General features: G+C 30.2%; 1 protein-coding gene and 1 long non-coding RNA gene across 2 annotated transcripts in view; one reads left to right on the top strand and one right to left on the bottom strand.

The window, feature by feature from the left end:
• The window catches only part of LOC140441758 (uncharacterized), a 234,801-nt gene that overhangs the window by 175,648 nt on the left and 41,598 nt on the right, over positions 1–17,555 (bottom strand). The gene's annotated exons all lie outside the window — the stretch shown is intronic.
• Positions 11,421–12,244, top strand: LOC140440779 (uncharacterized). The gene is made up of 2 exons (XR_011950930.1): positions 11,421–11,507; positions 11,661–12,244. It is a non-coding gene; the product is annotated as an uncharacterized lncRNA (long non-coding RNA).

Here is a 17,555-nt window from a genome sequence, read left to right on the forward strand (position 1 = left end):
AGATGTAATAAGAGGAGTTTTAGCATTTGCCATGTTGCTTTAATAAGTGTAATGAAGGTTACATTAAGATCATATAACACAGCAAAAAATCAGCTGGAGTTGTTATTCCTACCGTTGTATTTACATACACTAAAGGTTTGCGTAAACCAAAATACATAAGTAAACAAAAATATATAGGATACTTTTATTATATTTGAATATAGATCAGGTTGTTTTGGATAAAATATACTGCTGTATTTATAACGGTTATAATAATTGTAACATATGTCATACCAAAATTATTGATTAAACTGCTTTAAACCAAACATGTTGTTTTTAAACTAAATATCTCGCCGGCTTTTATCTACGTTTGTAAATAATGAGATGTCCAAAATGGTAAATTGATATCCTTGGTTGCTTCGTTTTTGTCTTATGCTAATCTCATAAATTGGTTAAGGGGCGTTTCCCATATAAATAAAATGAATCTGGTTTGATCTCTTGATGTCTCAATTTGCGTCAGAAATATCAACTATAAGTGGTTTTTGCTTTAATCTGAATACTTATGATTAATAATTATATTTACATATCAGGATAATTTAATGGTTTCCAAGCGAGCTATATTTTAAAAGAAATAATAAATATTTTCTTATAGTTTTTTTAGTCGGATTATTTTTTAATGATACTACTATAGAAGTTATCGCGAAGAGAAAAATTATTAATTGATTTTAACCAAGCGCCTTCACTTTACTTTGAAGCTTATGTCTAGGGTAAATTTAATTTTGGAATACACAAACAAGCTTTATTTTTTAAATTTTGCAATCAGAATCTAATAAAAAAATAAAGAAATGTCATAAATGCTGCCTTTTATATTTGATACAAATAACAAGTTATAGTAATTGTCTATAACTTATTATTTATAATACAACCAGTGCTAGTCAAAAGTTCGTTCCCCCCCTCGTATCCTGTGAACGGTTATTGTTATAATAGTGAAATTTGCAGGCCGGTAATAAACAGCCGTAGGCATCTTAACTAGTCTTAACAAGTGACGTAATAGTGACAGATGACGTTACAGCACCACTGTGACAGATAATTTTAAATGGGACCTTATGGCAAGTGATACCTCTTTTGAAAGGTATTAAAAATACCTATTTGACCATACTATTTTTTTTTTAGTTTAATCTCCTTTTTAATAAATAAATTAAATAAATACTAAAATTGTAGTTTCGCATTTAATTAATAAATATTAAAACCTGCGCCTTTGGTTACTTGTCAAATAGTTGACGTTTTTCAATTCTCTAAGTTTTTTTTTACGTCAACGTCAACCTTTTTGTCAATTGGCCAAAGACATTAGGATATTTATTAATTAAATGCGAAACTGCAAAAATTTATTATACCTATTTATTCATATTATGTTTTTTTTGATTTAAGATGATTTTAACGAATAAATTGAATAAATACTAAAATTCTAGTTTGGCATTTAATTAATAAAAATCCTAAAGTCTGCCTTTGGTTATTTGTCAAAAAAGTTGACGTTTGTCAATTCTCTAATTGTTGTTAGGGTCCAAAAGCATTTATAGCTCAATATTTAGTTTCTTTTTCTGCTTAGTTTAGTCAATTCTCTAGTTATTTTTAGTTTGCAAATGCGGTAATACCTAAATATTTAGCCGACAACGTAGCAGCTGTGTTACTAATTGGTGAATGTGGAAATAATATCCATGTAGCAGAACGTCTTTTTAAACAAACAGGTAGTGTTCAAGATGTCAAACGATCTGGTCGACCAATAATAAGTGATGACAAAAAAAATGACATAATTTCAGAAATGGTAGTAAACCCTAATTCTTCTACAGCCCAAGTTGCATATATCTATGGAATCAGCCAAAAGACAGTACACGGAGTGTTAGCTGAAAACAAATTTCATCCATACAAATGAAAAATTGTGCACCAACTTTCAGATGATGACCCCGACCGATGACTAGAATTGTGTGAAAATATGTCCAATACAATTAACCAACAGCCCGATTACATAAAAACAATTTGTTTTAGTAACGAAAGTACTTTTTCTCGCAATAGAAATGTTATCACACACAATGTGAGGTATTGGAGTGACACAAATCCTCACGTCTTTCGTGAAACACATACTCAATTTCCAAAAAAAAAAAATGTTTGGGCAGGTATTTTGGGAAACCACCTAGTTGGACCTGTTTTTCTCAATACTAACTTAACCGGTAAAGTGTATCTGGAGATGTTACACAATGCAATTGAATCTTAATACTTCAAATTCAGGAGGATTATCCAGATAATTTCGGCAACTTGGAATTAACGTTTCAACAAGATGGTGCTCCTGCACACCATTATGGTGCAGTCAGACGTTACCTAGATGAGGAATATCGTGGTAGATTGATTGGACGACGAGGTACGATAGAATGGCCAGCTCAGTCACCGGGCCTGACACCATTAGATTTTTTTCTGTGGGAATACTTGAAATCTAAAGTTTAGATTTAGAGAGATAGAAGAGTCGATTTGTGTACCTAACAAGGGAGTGGCAGTTAGGTATACAAAATGTCAAAACTGACCATAATTTGTTTTAAAATTTTTGGTACAGGAAACGTAAAAAAGGTCTTACTAACAAATGTCATAAAGCATAAAAAAAGATAAAAGAAAATACACCCACAAACAGCTGCTGCTGAATAGACATTTGATTGAAAATATTATAATATTGTAAAGAAAATAGTAAAAGAGCAATTTTTTTTATTAATACCAAGCTTCGCACTAGTCTACAGTACCGCCTGCTGAACTCTTTTTTTACATATTGTTATAACCAAAAGCAGTTATTAGATACCTGTAACAACGAGCATATTGGGAACATAGTTAGTTCCCTCGTCTAATAATTATTTAATGATTCTCTTATACAGGTAGTTCAGTCGTCAGAGATTAGACATCTAAAAACAAACGAACAATATGAATTTTGCTGAGAATGTCAATATGTGTACCCCAAAAAAGATGCAAAAAAGTTTGCCACTCCTACACTCGGGCTTCCCCTTAAACTCCCCTGGTATCTTTTAATGAGTGTCCTATCGACAAAAATTAGAATGGGTTTCAAAGGTAAACAGTGCCTCTTTTGTATAAATTTTCCTTTTTTTTACTGAATGAAGTAAATTTTATAAAGCTATTAAATAAATAAACGTTGCACGATATTTGCCATTTTGTACGATTCTCATAAGATCAATAAAATGTATCACTTTCATTTACCGGTCACTATGGAATTTCTATACAGGATTTTCCATTTGTTAGGGCCTAGTTTTCAAAACTTATAACATGAAATTTCGATTTTTAGTTTTGGCAACAAAATGCATGCATTTGAGATATGCCTAAAAATTGCCGAATTTAAACTTTAACATTACAAACGATCTCACGCCACGGGAAAAGACGGCATTAAGTGAACTTTGTTACTAAAGTTATGTAGTTTTGAAAAACCTACTTGTGCAATTGAACATAATTTTAAAGTCATCTACGTAAATGTATAACATATGTCTGAATATTTAATATGAATCAAGCAGGAAAAACTAAATTATAAGAATTTTTTGTATTAACAAATAACAAAAAAAATTGTTTTATTTATATTTTGAGAACGATTTTCGAAGTGGAATATTTTCAATTGAAATTGCCGATAATTATTAAAGATAGTAAATAATATTAAAAAGTCGCAAGAATATATTCAGCTTGATATTTAAGCTGATAATGGAAGCAAAGCTAAAGAAAAAAACGTCTTAACCCTCTATAGCCCCGTGTGTACTCAAGGCAACAAAGGAGTTTTTGAAGCAGAAAACTTTTTTAAAACAATTTTCGACTCTAAGATGCCCTCTGTTAATTTCAGGCAACATTTGTTTATACATTTTAATACACTTAGTGCCATCTATGAACCTATGACGAAACCTATATGGAAATTTTTAACAGTATGTCAAATGCACATGGCTGCCTTATTAGTTTGTATTTTCGATCGTGATTTATTGTTATAAATTGTGTACAAGTGAAATTGAAATTTGTTTATTTTATTGTTGTTTCAGTACTGTGATAAAAAACAGGTATGATGCTTTGAATCCACACTGGACTATATCATTTTAAATTATTTTTTTAGAATGGATACAAAAACGTTCTACGGGAAAAGCAGTAAATATCCGTTATTGTTTGTAAAAGTTCCCAACAAATGCGAGGAATCCGAAGATCCTGACTTTGAAGAAAGTGATAATGAATTTTCCATAGGTACTCAGATATCACTCGATTCAGGGTCAAATGAAATGGAAAATGAAGACGATTTGTACGAAGCAAATTTAGACCAGGATACCAATTTAGATTTAGACCAAGATGAAGATGAGGATGATATCGATAAAACAGAAAAACACACTGAACAAAATGTGTTCAAAAGGTCAAAAATGATCGAAAAAAAAACATTTAGTGGAAGAGTGGTCCCCCAACAGTCTAGTTCAAAATAATTTTCAGAGTATTCCAATGAGTGAAAAATTGTGTATTGATGAACAAATGATACCATTCAAAGGGGCACATTCTTTAAAATAATATATGAAGAACAAACCCAAAAAATGGGGATACAAGGCATTTGTTTTGTGTGATAGCAATGGTATTGTTTATAATTGGGAATTATATACAGGAACTGTTGAACATCCTCTTCATTTATCTAATGTAGGCACCAGCGGTAATGTAGTTATAAGATTTTGTGGGATAGTCGAACCAAACAAATACTATAAACTATATTTTGACAACTGGTTCAATAGCATTCAGTTGCAGAGTGAAATGGAAAAACGTGGACTGCAATGTTTGGGATCTGTTCGTCCAAACAGATTGCCTAATTGCCATTTTTCTGATGACAAGAATATGAAGAAACAGAGCAGAGGTACTGTAGAAGAAAAGCACGCTACAGTAGATAGCATAAGACTAACAGCGTTAAAGTGGTACGATAATAAACCGGTTCATTTGCTTAGTACATTTGTTGGTTCTGAGCCTACTTCGTTAGTCAAGAGGTGTGATAAGAAACAAAAATTAAGAATTGATGTATGCTGTCCAAATGCAGTGCAATTTTATACTAAATTTATGGGAGGTGTCGATCTTATGGATTCACTAATTGCTCTTTACCGAACAGACATAAGATCTAACAAGTGGTATCTAAAAATATTTTTTCACCTTCTGGATTTAGCTGTTGTTAACAGCTGGTTGTTGTATCGTCATGATTGCGATTACTTTGAAATTGAAAAGAAAAACCAGTTGCTTTTGTTACAGTTTAAGTCCCACTTATGTAGCGTACTGTTAGCAAGAACTGACCAGATCAAAAACAAAGGACGTCCCAGGCTCAGTAAGATTGAGAACGAAATTGTAAAAAAACAGAAGACAGAACCTACTGCTATTGTACCACTAAAGGAAGTTAGGCTTGACCAAACCTCCCACTGGCCAGTATTTTCTGAAAAAAAGGGAAGATAATACTCCTGTAATACTCCTAAAGTAAATGTAAAGTTGCTTTATGTTTTACAACGACAAATAATTGTTTTTTGATTGGCATAATAACTTAATTCGTTAGTTTTTGCTGCCTACAGTTGCCTGAGGGCAACACTCCCAAAACTCTCCTCAAACAAAATTTAAAAAATTTAAAAAAATTACTAGTTGTTGTAAATGCATATTTGAGCATATATACAAATTAAAACATTTTCTCTTAAGTTTACAAAAAACTCGGGCAATAGAGGGTTAAAGTTAAAAAGGAGTCATTAAAAGATATTATTCCATAAAGGAGGGACAATAACTAATAAAGTTGATAAACAAAAATAACAATAGAAGATAATGATTAATAATTTCGAATAGGGAAATGCGATATCAAATAGTGATTAAGGAACATTTTCGATTTTACATAACATTATATCACGCCATTATATTTTTATTTATACTATTTTCACGTGGCTATAATAAACTATATAATACATTGTAGCCAATTGTTTTAAAACTGCTCCGCAATAAAAAGGTACTTTTTCTATTTTTAAAAGCAGTAAATCATAATTCCGTGAGAACATTAATCGACGAAGATGCAAGAAGCATGAGCGGTAGGCGTCTCTGGTTACGTAAAACAGTGAAAGAAAAAATGCTAATAAAAACGATGATTTCAAGAATGCAATTGCTTTCTCTTACATAATTCTCATCTACGACCTTCAAATTGAGACACAACAAAAGCTTTTTTCGGATATATGTTATTTCCTAGGCACTGTCCCAGTTATCTTGGTTAATGTGTCTTACTTTCTATATACGAGGAAGCTCCAGAATATACTTCTGTGATTTATTACTATTACAGATTGTTGATATACATCATTAAAGAAAAAAACTGTGTTACACCCTTTTAATTGTGTATTAGATTCAATACTATAATGCCTGTTTCAAAATCTGACAATATTTGCATATCTAAAACCTAAAAGACTAAAGCTTGAATTATTGTAACCTTTTTAAAAATTTTCTTTGTTTTGTTTAAAAAGAAAGACACTTCGTTTTGACTCGTAACTGTAATTTCTGAAATAAAAAATATTATATAAATTTAATTACTACAATATACAAAACTTCAAAAATAAAAGCAACACAAATGCCGGAAGATACAGCAAATAATTAGGAACCACATAAAATACGCTGAAGAGAGATGATTTAGAGGAAAATCTATTGGGATATAAGAACTTAAGAAAAAGAAATATTTTCAAGATGAGAAATTCAATATAAACAAGTACAATTGACAGTCACGGAAATACTCGAACTGCTTGATACAAATATACACTTGAGTGCAAAACAACCCGACCCAAACGCAATATTTGAGATTACACCTTCTGTTTTAATGTAAAAAGTAAGAAAATAAAAAGATATAATGTGCAAACAATAACTTTATTATTGAACTTACAAAAACTGCTATTGCATTATTTGGAGGAGGCATTATAAAAACAATATGCAATACGAACAGAGTTTCCTAAATATTCATCATTGGAACCAACGCAAGAAAGACGTTAAGAACAAATAAATTATCAATTAAAAAATAAATTTCTTTATTTTTTAGTATTTAATATTACCACCCCTACTCCTAATTACACTTTTCAATCGATTTTACAAGGATTGGAGGACTTTTCTAATAAATTCTTGAGGCATTGCTTCCCATTCATCATTAAGCGCAGCTCTCAATTCCATTATACTCCTTGGTGCATGATTTATATCCCGGACCTTTCGTTTAAGCTCATCCCAAAACATGCTCTATTGGATTTATTTCCAATCTCAACACAGGCCAATTTATTGTAGGTATACCGGTCTCAGGCAGACAGGTGATGGTGACTCGTGCGGTATGGCATCGTACATTATGGTGCATTAAAATAAAGGCATTAAAAATAAATTCCGCGTATGGAACCACATGCTTTTCCAAAATGCCTCTGATGTAACGATCCGCCGTTAAACCTCCTCCACGTCCTCCACCAGGCACGAAAACCAACTCGGGGTTTTCTTATCCATGGAAATGCCTGTCCAAAACATACAAGAACCACCTCCATATGACACCATTTCTCGTATACAACATTGAGATAATGCTCGCCTGGCTTTCTATAAACTCGATGCCTCTTGTCGTTGCTATGTAAGCAGATCCTACTTTCGTCTGAGAATAATACCTGACTTCATTAATAGTCGTCACAATCCAGATGTTCGCGAGCAAAGTCTAATTCGTTTTCGTTGTTATTCGTTTGCGGTCTCCTCCTTGTCGGCGGACATAATCACCAGTATGTTAGTACCGACAATAAAATTTTCATTTTATTTTAAAATTTAGCATTTTTGCGTATATTACATATATTTAATAAGACTAACGTGGGGTTTTTAAAAATTTCAAAAATAAAAAAGGAAATTCATATTGGGATTCGAACTCACATATACCAGCGTATAAACCAAACACGTAAGAAATTTGCCAATTAGACATGACACTAACGTATTTCAAAATTGACAGTTCTCGGTCATACAGTGATTTATTGCAATTATTATTTTGAAATATAATAGTCTAAAATAATTATAAACATTTAATAAATAATACAAAACATATCACATAAATAATAATATTAATATATATATATATATATATATATATATATATATATATATATATATATATATATATTATATATATATATATACAGGGTGAGTCATAACTATTGGGACATAGACTAAAAACAGGTTATTTGGACCAAAATATGGCTATTGGGCCAAATATGCCTCAATAAAATGTTGCTGAGAAAAAAGATACAGGGTATTACAGTTAATTTTTGTTTTTCGTTTTTTGCTAATAGTTTCCCTGTATATTTATAAATTGCTATCAAAATTGGCACAGAGGCATAATCTTAGACAAGAAATAGTATTTTATTTACAATTTTACGTTTTGTCGTAGAGGGCGCCACGCGACCTAATGATCAAATTGAGTCTAAACTTTTTCTGATGAAACTTTTTAGTAATATGTATTAGAAAATATGACGTAAACATCATTTTTACGTAAAATTGGTACTCTTGTTTAAACATAATAATTTCAACCGTTTTCGATAAAAACGCAGTCGAACTGCTTAGAGTCTTAAAAAAGGATTTCAAATATTATTTGCGAAAAGAAATTTTTTTATTCAAAGAAAATTTTTGCGGTCGCTTGGCTGCCAAAAGGTATGGAATGTTATACGCAAACGGAAGGCAACCAAATCACAAAATTTTTTTAAGATTATATCGTAGTTTGGGTGAAACTGGGTCATTTCACACTAAAAATCGGGGTGGTCAACCGAAACAAATCACACCTAATCAAGAAGATGAACTTTTGGTTCGAGTAGATGAAAATCCTGAAATAAGTTCACGACATCTAACAGCAGCAACAGGAGTAAGTCAGTCGTCTATTGTTAGAATTGTAAAAAAAGAGAACCTCCATCCTTATCACTTCACTCCTGTTCAAAATTTACTTCCAACAGATCTTCCACAACGGTTACAGTTTTGCCAACGTAATCTGAATAAACATCGCAATGACAGACACTTTATTAAGAATATTATGTTCACCGAAGAAGCAACTTTTACCAGACGAGGGGTTTTGAATTGGCGAAATAGTCATTATTGGGAAGAAGAAAACCCGCATGCTATTAAAGCTAGACATTTTCAGCATGAGTTTAAATTGAATATTTGGTGTGGCATTATAGGCGACCAACTACTAGGGCCTTATGTTCTTCCTCCGAATTTAAATGGAGATTCTTATTTATTCTTTTTGGAAAATACTCTTAGTGATATTTTAGATGATCTGTCACTAGATGTAAGAAGAAAAATGTGGTTTATGCAGGATGGAGCGCCACCTCATTTTTCATTAGCTGTTAGAAATCATCTTAATGACGTATTTCCTCAACGATGGATTGGCAGAGGCAGTGATTTTCAATGGCCACCAAGAAGTCCTGAGTACAACCCGCTAGATTTTTATTTTTGGGGACATATGAAGTTCTTAGTTTATGCCAATGAAATTAATACACGAGACGAACTTTGGAGATACATTCAAAATGCAGCTAATCTTATAAGGGGACAGAATAATATTTTTTTAACGTCCGAAAATCCTTTATAAAAAGAATTAGAAAAGGCATAGAAATCGGAGGAGACCATGTAGAACATTTAGTTTGAGTTTTTGTGAGTTATTTTAAGTTAAAGTGTGTTTAGTTTTGATTTATCGTCAAAACGGAAACCTTACGTTAGCTGCAACTTTGTTTATTAGTTTGGTATTTGATAGTGGAATGTAAATAAAATACTATTTCTTGTCTAAGATTATGCCTCTGTGCCAATTTTGATAGCAATTTATGAATATACAGGGAAACTATTAGCAAAAAACGAAAAACAAAAATTAACTTTAACACCCTGTATCTTTTTTCTCAGCAACATTTTATTAAGGCATATTTGGCCCAATAGCCATATTTTGGTCCAAATAACCTGTCCTTAGTCTATGTCCCAATAGTTATGACTCACCCTGTATATATAATAGTAAATATATATACAAAAGGAACATTTTGTTAGAGAGAAAGAGAGAGAGAGAGAGAGAGAAAATATATCTTCTATCTCTCTCTTACTCATATCTTACATATGTAATGATTTCATCGATTCACTCCAGTGCAAATTTTCAACGTCGACCGCACGTATAGAAGTATAACTTCAAAAAGCAGGACTAATAGATAAATAAGTGCTTTAAATCACTTAACAAATCGATATTTAAAAAAGAAAATTTGTGATATCGACAATCTTGATTGATTCTATAGTTCGTTTAAAAAAGAGCGTACGAAGAGGGATCCTAAAGAAGAAAAAAATGTCTGCAATTTAACTCTTCAATCTAAACAAATATTTTAGGCTATTAGAAATAAATTGAATACTTCTTTCATATTTGGGGACAAGTGTGAAAGCACATAAAATTTTTTTTTATTTATTTATTCATAACTTAAAGACAGATTAGTCCATAACCGGCAATGGATATCATATTAGTCATTTTGGTATAAACCGGCTAAGTTGTGGACGACAAAAAATTGTTCTGTCCTTCATCAGTGCTACTATGTTATGAATATGTATTAGGAGAGCGTAGGTGCATATCTGAATTCGTTACGGAACATGCATCATAATCAATAAATCAAATTGTTAATCAAAAGGAATGTGTTAATATATATCTTACTTACAGATTATTTTATTTTCTCTATTTAACTTTTGGCGTAAAGTCTTGATATATTTTTCAACTTTATGCAATTTACTTGAAGGGAATTAATAATGTTGGTATAATGTTGGAACTTAATATATTATATTATGTTATTTTTCTATTTCTGCATGTAAACTCGGTTCGCTATTCCCAGTCCGAACTGTCTAGTGAATTTAGTAATTATTTTTTTGCGAAGTTAGTTACTTTTTGACAGACTAAAAGTGGCTGGAAATTACTATACAACCAAGCATACGTGCTCTTAGTAGTAGTCAATATTAATGTAAACAAACGTAAATAAAAATAAAATAGAACTTTACGAATTACCGACAATCAATATTTATTTACACCGTATAATGTATTGATAACAAATAATAAAATTGTACAGAATAAAAATATTTAGTGGGAATAAATTCTACAAAATTAAGCATAAGCAGTCAAAGTTGGGTTTGGGTATATATTGTGGTCAAAGTGAGGTTAACTATAATTATAGTACACAGCAAGTTCCTTAATGTTGTGACTAGGATGGAATCAATGATTAACAGTTCATTGGAGGGCATTAACATAAACTGTGGTTTTATTATCTTACAAAATAAGTATACTTCCATATGCTAAAAGGATATAGCAAAGCAAATATTAGTAATTTGACTCATTTATGCTAGGCAAATTCCTAGTTCAATAGTAATTTTTGCTCATTAGCCTTAGAGGATGTTAAAATCTTCCATGTATGGTGAATGGATTCAGTGTCCTGGCCGCAGTCATATAAACCCAAACAAACAACAAAAACCTCAATGTAAGTATAAACAAGTTTAAATTTAATTTAAATTATTTACTAGTTATTACTATTTCTGTTTTATACACAATAACTATTTGTCTTGAATTATCGTTTGTAAATTAATACTAGTTTTGTAAATTATAAGTGCTAAATGGTCAAATTTAATTTTAGATCTTTCTATGGAGATGAACCATAAGTTTTATGCAGCTTAAGCGTAACAGCATCTAACAGCAAATGGAGTATTGTAAAACATGCCCAGAATAAAAAAGTTCCATTAACATTATATGCATCCACATTACTTGTTAATGAAGAAGATGGTGATGCTTTTGTTTTCAGTTTGTTATCATGATTGTATGGCTTTACAGGGTGATTTTAAGCATGTAACAGCATCCTTTATCTGGGTCTGGGCTCATGGCTGAAATATTTAACACTAAACAAAGAATTCAAGCTAAATATATGACAGTAAAAGGTGTGCCCAATGGCAGTCCCTTGTCAGAAAATTCATCTGGTTTCATGAGGATTTTTTGAAAGATAGAAGACAAAGAGGAATTGAAAACTTTAAACAAAACCAAAAATATCGAACAATTCACTGTGAAGTTCAGGTGTCTGTATGCATCAACTTATACTTAATTATATTTTAACTGCTTTAAGTTAAAGGTATGCATTTAGTTTTAAATATTAGTAGTGCATCCAACCTTTGCTAAGTATTGCTACATTTTTGAGGTGTTTAAATAAATTAATAACTACAAATAATATTTATTGTGTTTTATTTTCTAAACCAAAAACAATATAAACTACATATTTATTTATATAATGGATAATTCTTACGTTTTAGTTACACAGTAAAACCTATGGAAGCCAAACATTAAGGGAAAAAATTCAAGTTATTGAGTTTTCAACTTATGGATTTCACCATTTTTTGTTGTCATATTTTAATTCCACTTAAAGAGGTTGAGATTCATACTAATTTTGAGTTAAAAAAGAACATATTGTTATTTATTATAAATTAACATTTTTTTAAAACATCCTTAAAATGAGAAATATGGCATTAACAAGTCAGTAATTTACATTGACAATTCAGTTGTTCTCTAACAAACTCATAAGGTATATAGAGCAGACAATTCTTCAGAGCTGCTGGTTTGCTTTATAAAATTTCGTAAAGAATTCAGCATTCTTCTTGCATTTTTTTTGTGTAAATCCAGAGAATATATTATGTAGGATTATTCTTCTATGTCATCTAAATCATTATTGATTTTCGTTGTAACTGGATAATTTCGACATCAGAAGATAATGTTTCAGCAACTCCTTAATTGCACTTAACAAAGTCCTTAAATGATATTCCTGATTCAAATACCACTATAATTCATGCTGAAGGTGAAATAGAAATATGTTCGGTTTCAGTTTCTTCTGTTGGCAATTGCAAAATCACAGTATACATAACAGTTCTTTATAGTAGTCATAGTTACATTTTGCCAAGCTTTATTGACCATTGCCATAGGTTTCAATACATCTATAGTAGAATTCTTTTTTTCTTCCATATTATCCAACATTTACTTGGTAACTTCCTTTTGATATAATGCCTTAAAGTTTTGAATGATACCTTGAAACATAGGCATAGGCTATAATTTTCATGTTGTACTGGATTTTAACTACTTTTATTGGTGGAATTTATAATAATTATTAAATTATTTAGTATAATTAGGTAAATAATTTATAGATAATTATTTTTACCTATATATTATTAACGAATTACAAGATTTTTATTTGACCATTTTCTTATCAATATTTATAAGCCAGTTTTTAACAATTACAGAAGTCATCCATGATTTGGCATTTGCTTCATATTTCAAAGGTAGGTTTCAATGTTGACTCCTGCACTTTCCCTTCAAACTTTTTTTAAAAGCAAGTTCATGTCTTCTTTTGAACTTTTTTAGCCACGCCTTACTGATCATTGATGATCATTGATGGTTCCTCCAATCTTGGTAGAAGATCTTTCTCCAACCAACCCTCGAAAATATCAGCATCCATTTCTCCATGATAGTCTCCCGTTTTGGAGCCCGATTTAAAAATTAAACTTGCTCTTTTAGGCTCTAAAGGGCTTTTTATAAACCCATGCTCTGAGCCTGCATGTAAAACTATGTACCTACAACATAAATAATTCGATCTAATAAAAACAAATTTCTTTACATGTAATGAAAATATGCTCTCTGTAAAAAATATACTTTATTAGTTTTGGAACTAAAGTCCTGGAACAGAAAAAAAAACCCATTTTAGTCAGTTAAGAGAATTAATAAATTATATAAGAAAACATATTTATTTACTTACCTCACACCCATCACCGCTTCTTTTTCTTATTCCTTTATTTGTCCCATCCTGCCAAGATCTTCTAACGGATCCAGAAGAAAATATCCATGTTTCGTCTATAAAAATTAAGGGCTTTTTGTAAACTCCCCTTTGGTCATTTTCATGGTAAATCCTTAAAAAATTATGCCTCATCTGTACTACGTGAGGAACTTCCATGAAATGTTTTTGTGGCCTGTCTATTTTGTATTTGAATCCTATTTCTTTCAAGATCAGAAAGAGGCTTGTTTTTCCTCCCTCATAAATAAATTTGTCTCTTAAAACCTTTAGCAGACTAGATATTGTAAGAGGCAACTCTAAAACAATTATTAATTTTTAGGTAGTTTATATTGCCGAGTTGTAAATTTTCTCGGAAAGAGTGTCAATATACGAAGCCGTAACATCTATATACTCAAACAAACTAAAATACATGCAAAATTCAGATAGTTGACAGTTTACGTAATTATTTAATTACTAATAAAATAGGTTCAATCAGCAACACAAAACAAAATTATACTTAACTCTAGCAGAATTAATTAATAATAAAAAGTTAAAAAACTTTAAGTTGGTTGCCTACATTTGGCGCAACTTAACGATATAAACTAAATTTGCCTAACTTTTTTGTAAAATATATTTTTTATATAAAATAGAAATTTACTTTCTTCATACATGCGATAAATTTCTAAGCGAATTTGATTAATTTTCTTAATGTTAAGCGTTAATTTTCTTTTGCGACTTTTCTTCTTTAACGTGAGGGTTGTATTAGGACCATCTTTATATTTCCGCACACTTTTTTCTGAGACCTTCAGACATTTGGATGTTAACTGAAATGTTTTTGATATTAAGAACATTTGTAACATTTTAACAGGGTTACCTCAACAGGGTTTTCATTCGGCAAATAATTAAAAAAAAAATTATAGGCATTTTGAATAAACCGCTGTGCAGTTTCATTACCTTGTAATTTAGGAACAGCATCCTTACTCATCTAAAAATATTAACTTTTAAAGAACATTTTATCATATTTATTAAAGAAAAACTTACCAACGCATTAGCTGATGGAACAAATGGAAAACTTTGACTATCCATAATAATAAAATTCAAAATAACTAATTAACTAAATAGAACTATCAAAAGAATTAAGCAATAAAACTATATTAAATACAATTTAATAAAACTATATTAAAAATAAACAACGCGAATAATACAAATATTTACTAAAATATGTTAAATTGTAACAACTCAAATATATTTTAAATATACAGGAAATATTTTATGGGTTTAGTATACACTTCCACTATTTAGAATAATTCTTCTTTTTTTAAAGAAAGAAGTCTGTAATAGCAGGATACTTGAGCTATTAATACTGAGAAGTAGGAATTGTTGTGTTGTAGGTTTCCGACAATGAATCTGTCAAAATATGCCCGAGCTAAGCGAATGGAGTTTAGCTTTCGTTATTGCTATTTCCTTATTTCTAGTTGATATAAGTTATTTTGTAGGTATGCCCTGATGTCTGACCATTAATATGTAAATAGGTAATATCTTATTTGGGACTAATTTTTAGTAACAAAAGTTAAGTTGCACAAGTTTTGAAATAACAGCTGTGATTTGCAAGTATAGTTTTCTCCATATTTACATCGCCCATCGAAAAAAGTGGCGGTATAAATGTTTAAGAAAATCGAGTAGCCGCTGTCAAACGAAATATTGCAATATTAGTTCTTTCATTGACACAAATTTATTGATATAAGTATTAAATCATAAAATAACAAAATGTAATATGTTTATATTGAAAGTGTAGATATGAAAAGAAAAACTCAAGGTGGAAATACAAACAAAATTAGTATGATTGAATGAATAGGTGTATTGAAATAATTGTAGTTTCGCATTTAATTAATAAATATTTTAACGTTCGGCTCTGGTTAATTGTCAAACAAGTTGACGTTGACATAAAAACAATAAAAAATTTGAAAATTTGAGGTTTTAATAGTAATTAATTAAATGCGAAACTACAATTTTAGTATTTATTTAATTTATTAATCAAAATCAGTCTAAACTCAAATAAAATTACTATGGTTGAATAGGTATTTTCAATATCTTTCAAACGAGGTATCACTTGCAATAAGGTCTTATTTAAAATTATCTGTCACAGTGGCGCTGTAACGTCATCTGTCACTATTACGTCACTTGTTATGACTTGTTAAGAAGCTTACGTCTTTTTATTACCTATCGCCAAATTTCACTATTAGTAGTATAACTGTTCAAAAGGTACGAGGGGAGAACAGACTTTGGACTAGCACTATATATATATATATATATATATATATATATATATATATATATATATATATATATATATTGGAGGTTAGCAATCATCATGACTATTCTGATCTTAGATGCTGATGCTCTGAATAGTTCAATTGATACCATTCCCTCAAGTTACGCAACCATGAGATTTTTCTCCTTCCTACACTTCTCTTGCCCTGGATTTTCTCTTGTACAATTAATTAAAGTATGTTGTAAATATATATAATATGTATATAGTCAAAGAGCAGAGAAATCCGATTGTGGAAAAAAAAATAAAATATTATGTTTCTTTTGTTTTTTAAATGGTTAAAAGTGAAATGTCAAAAAATTATCAATCGGCCACCCTGTCGGAAAAAATACTAGGTGATACAACGGCATTTTCTATTAGCGTTTAACGATGACGTCACATAAAAAAAACTGCGAATTTTACATTTAAGAAAATAATGTTCTTTTAAACATAAGTTAACAATTTATAATGAAAACCTGAATGGTTTTAACTGAAATAGTCACCACATTAGAGTACCTTGTCACTACATTGTTTAAAATTATCTATTGTCCTAGTCTTCTGTATTAATTTTATACATTAACTACATGATTTACTGTTTTTTTACTTTACTTTATTTGAATTAAATTAATCACTCTTGCGTAAAATTTTGGAAAATATTTTTCCTCCGAATTTATTTTTTAGTTGTCCCCAAATAAGTTCTATGTGATTAAAAATGCAAAAATAAAATAATTACTATTTAAATGAGAATAAGCCACAATTAAAGGTTAAAGTAAGTTTATTGACATTTCAATTTCAACTTCGGAAATTGTTCTCAAAATACAAACATTAGTAAATTAAACAAATTTTGTTTTTTTTACTTGGTGAGAAATTCTTCTTATAATTTAATTTAAAAATCACTTAAAACGCCACAAGAAAATAGCTTCAGAACTAAAACAAAAATAAGATATTAACTTTAAAACAGTATCGCCATTTTCTATTGCAATCATGTCCAGTATATATTGTTTGTCATAAGTTTTAGTATGGAGCACTTCAAGTAATTGTTTCTTAATATAGTTCTCTTTAAAATACAAGTTATTATCTGAGAGGAAATCTGGTTGTTTTTGAATATGAACTGTTCGGAAGACAATCCTTTTGGTTGGAAGTTCCAAGCTCAGTTCCAGACTCAGTTCTAAGCTCAGTTCCAGTCTCAGTGTCGTTACTTTTTATATCACTTGAAATAATTGTCGACTATTAAACTTTATCTACTACTACTTGGGTCGTCTTGCTCCCATGGATGAAAAACTATAGCTGATTTTCCCATAAACATTTTCATTATACACAGGTAAATAGTTTCAAAAAACAAACAACAAAGAATGCTACAATAATGACCACCTCAAAACAATGAAAGTTCAAAACAACTTAAAATTGAAGTCATGCAC

The sequence above is a fragment of the Diabrotica undecimpunctata genome, chromosome 5 (assembly GCF_040954645.1).
Source record: "Diabrotica undecimpunctata isolate CICGRU chromosome 5, icDiaUnde3, whole genome shotgun sequence".
NCBI lineage: Eukaryota > Metazoa > Arthropoda > Insecta > Coleoptera > Chrysomelidae > Diabrotica > Diabrotica undecimpunctata.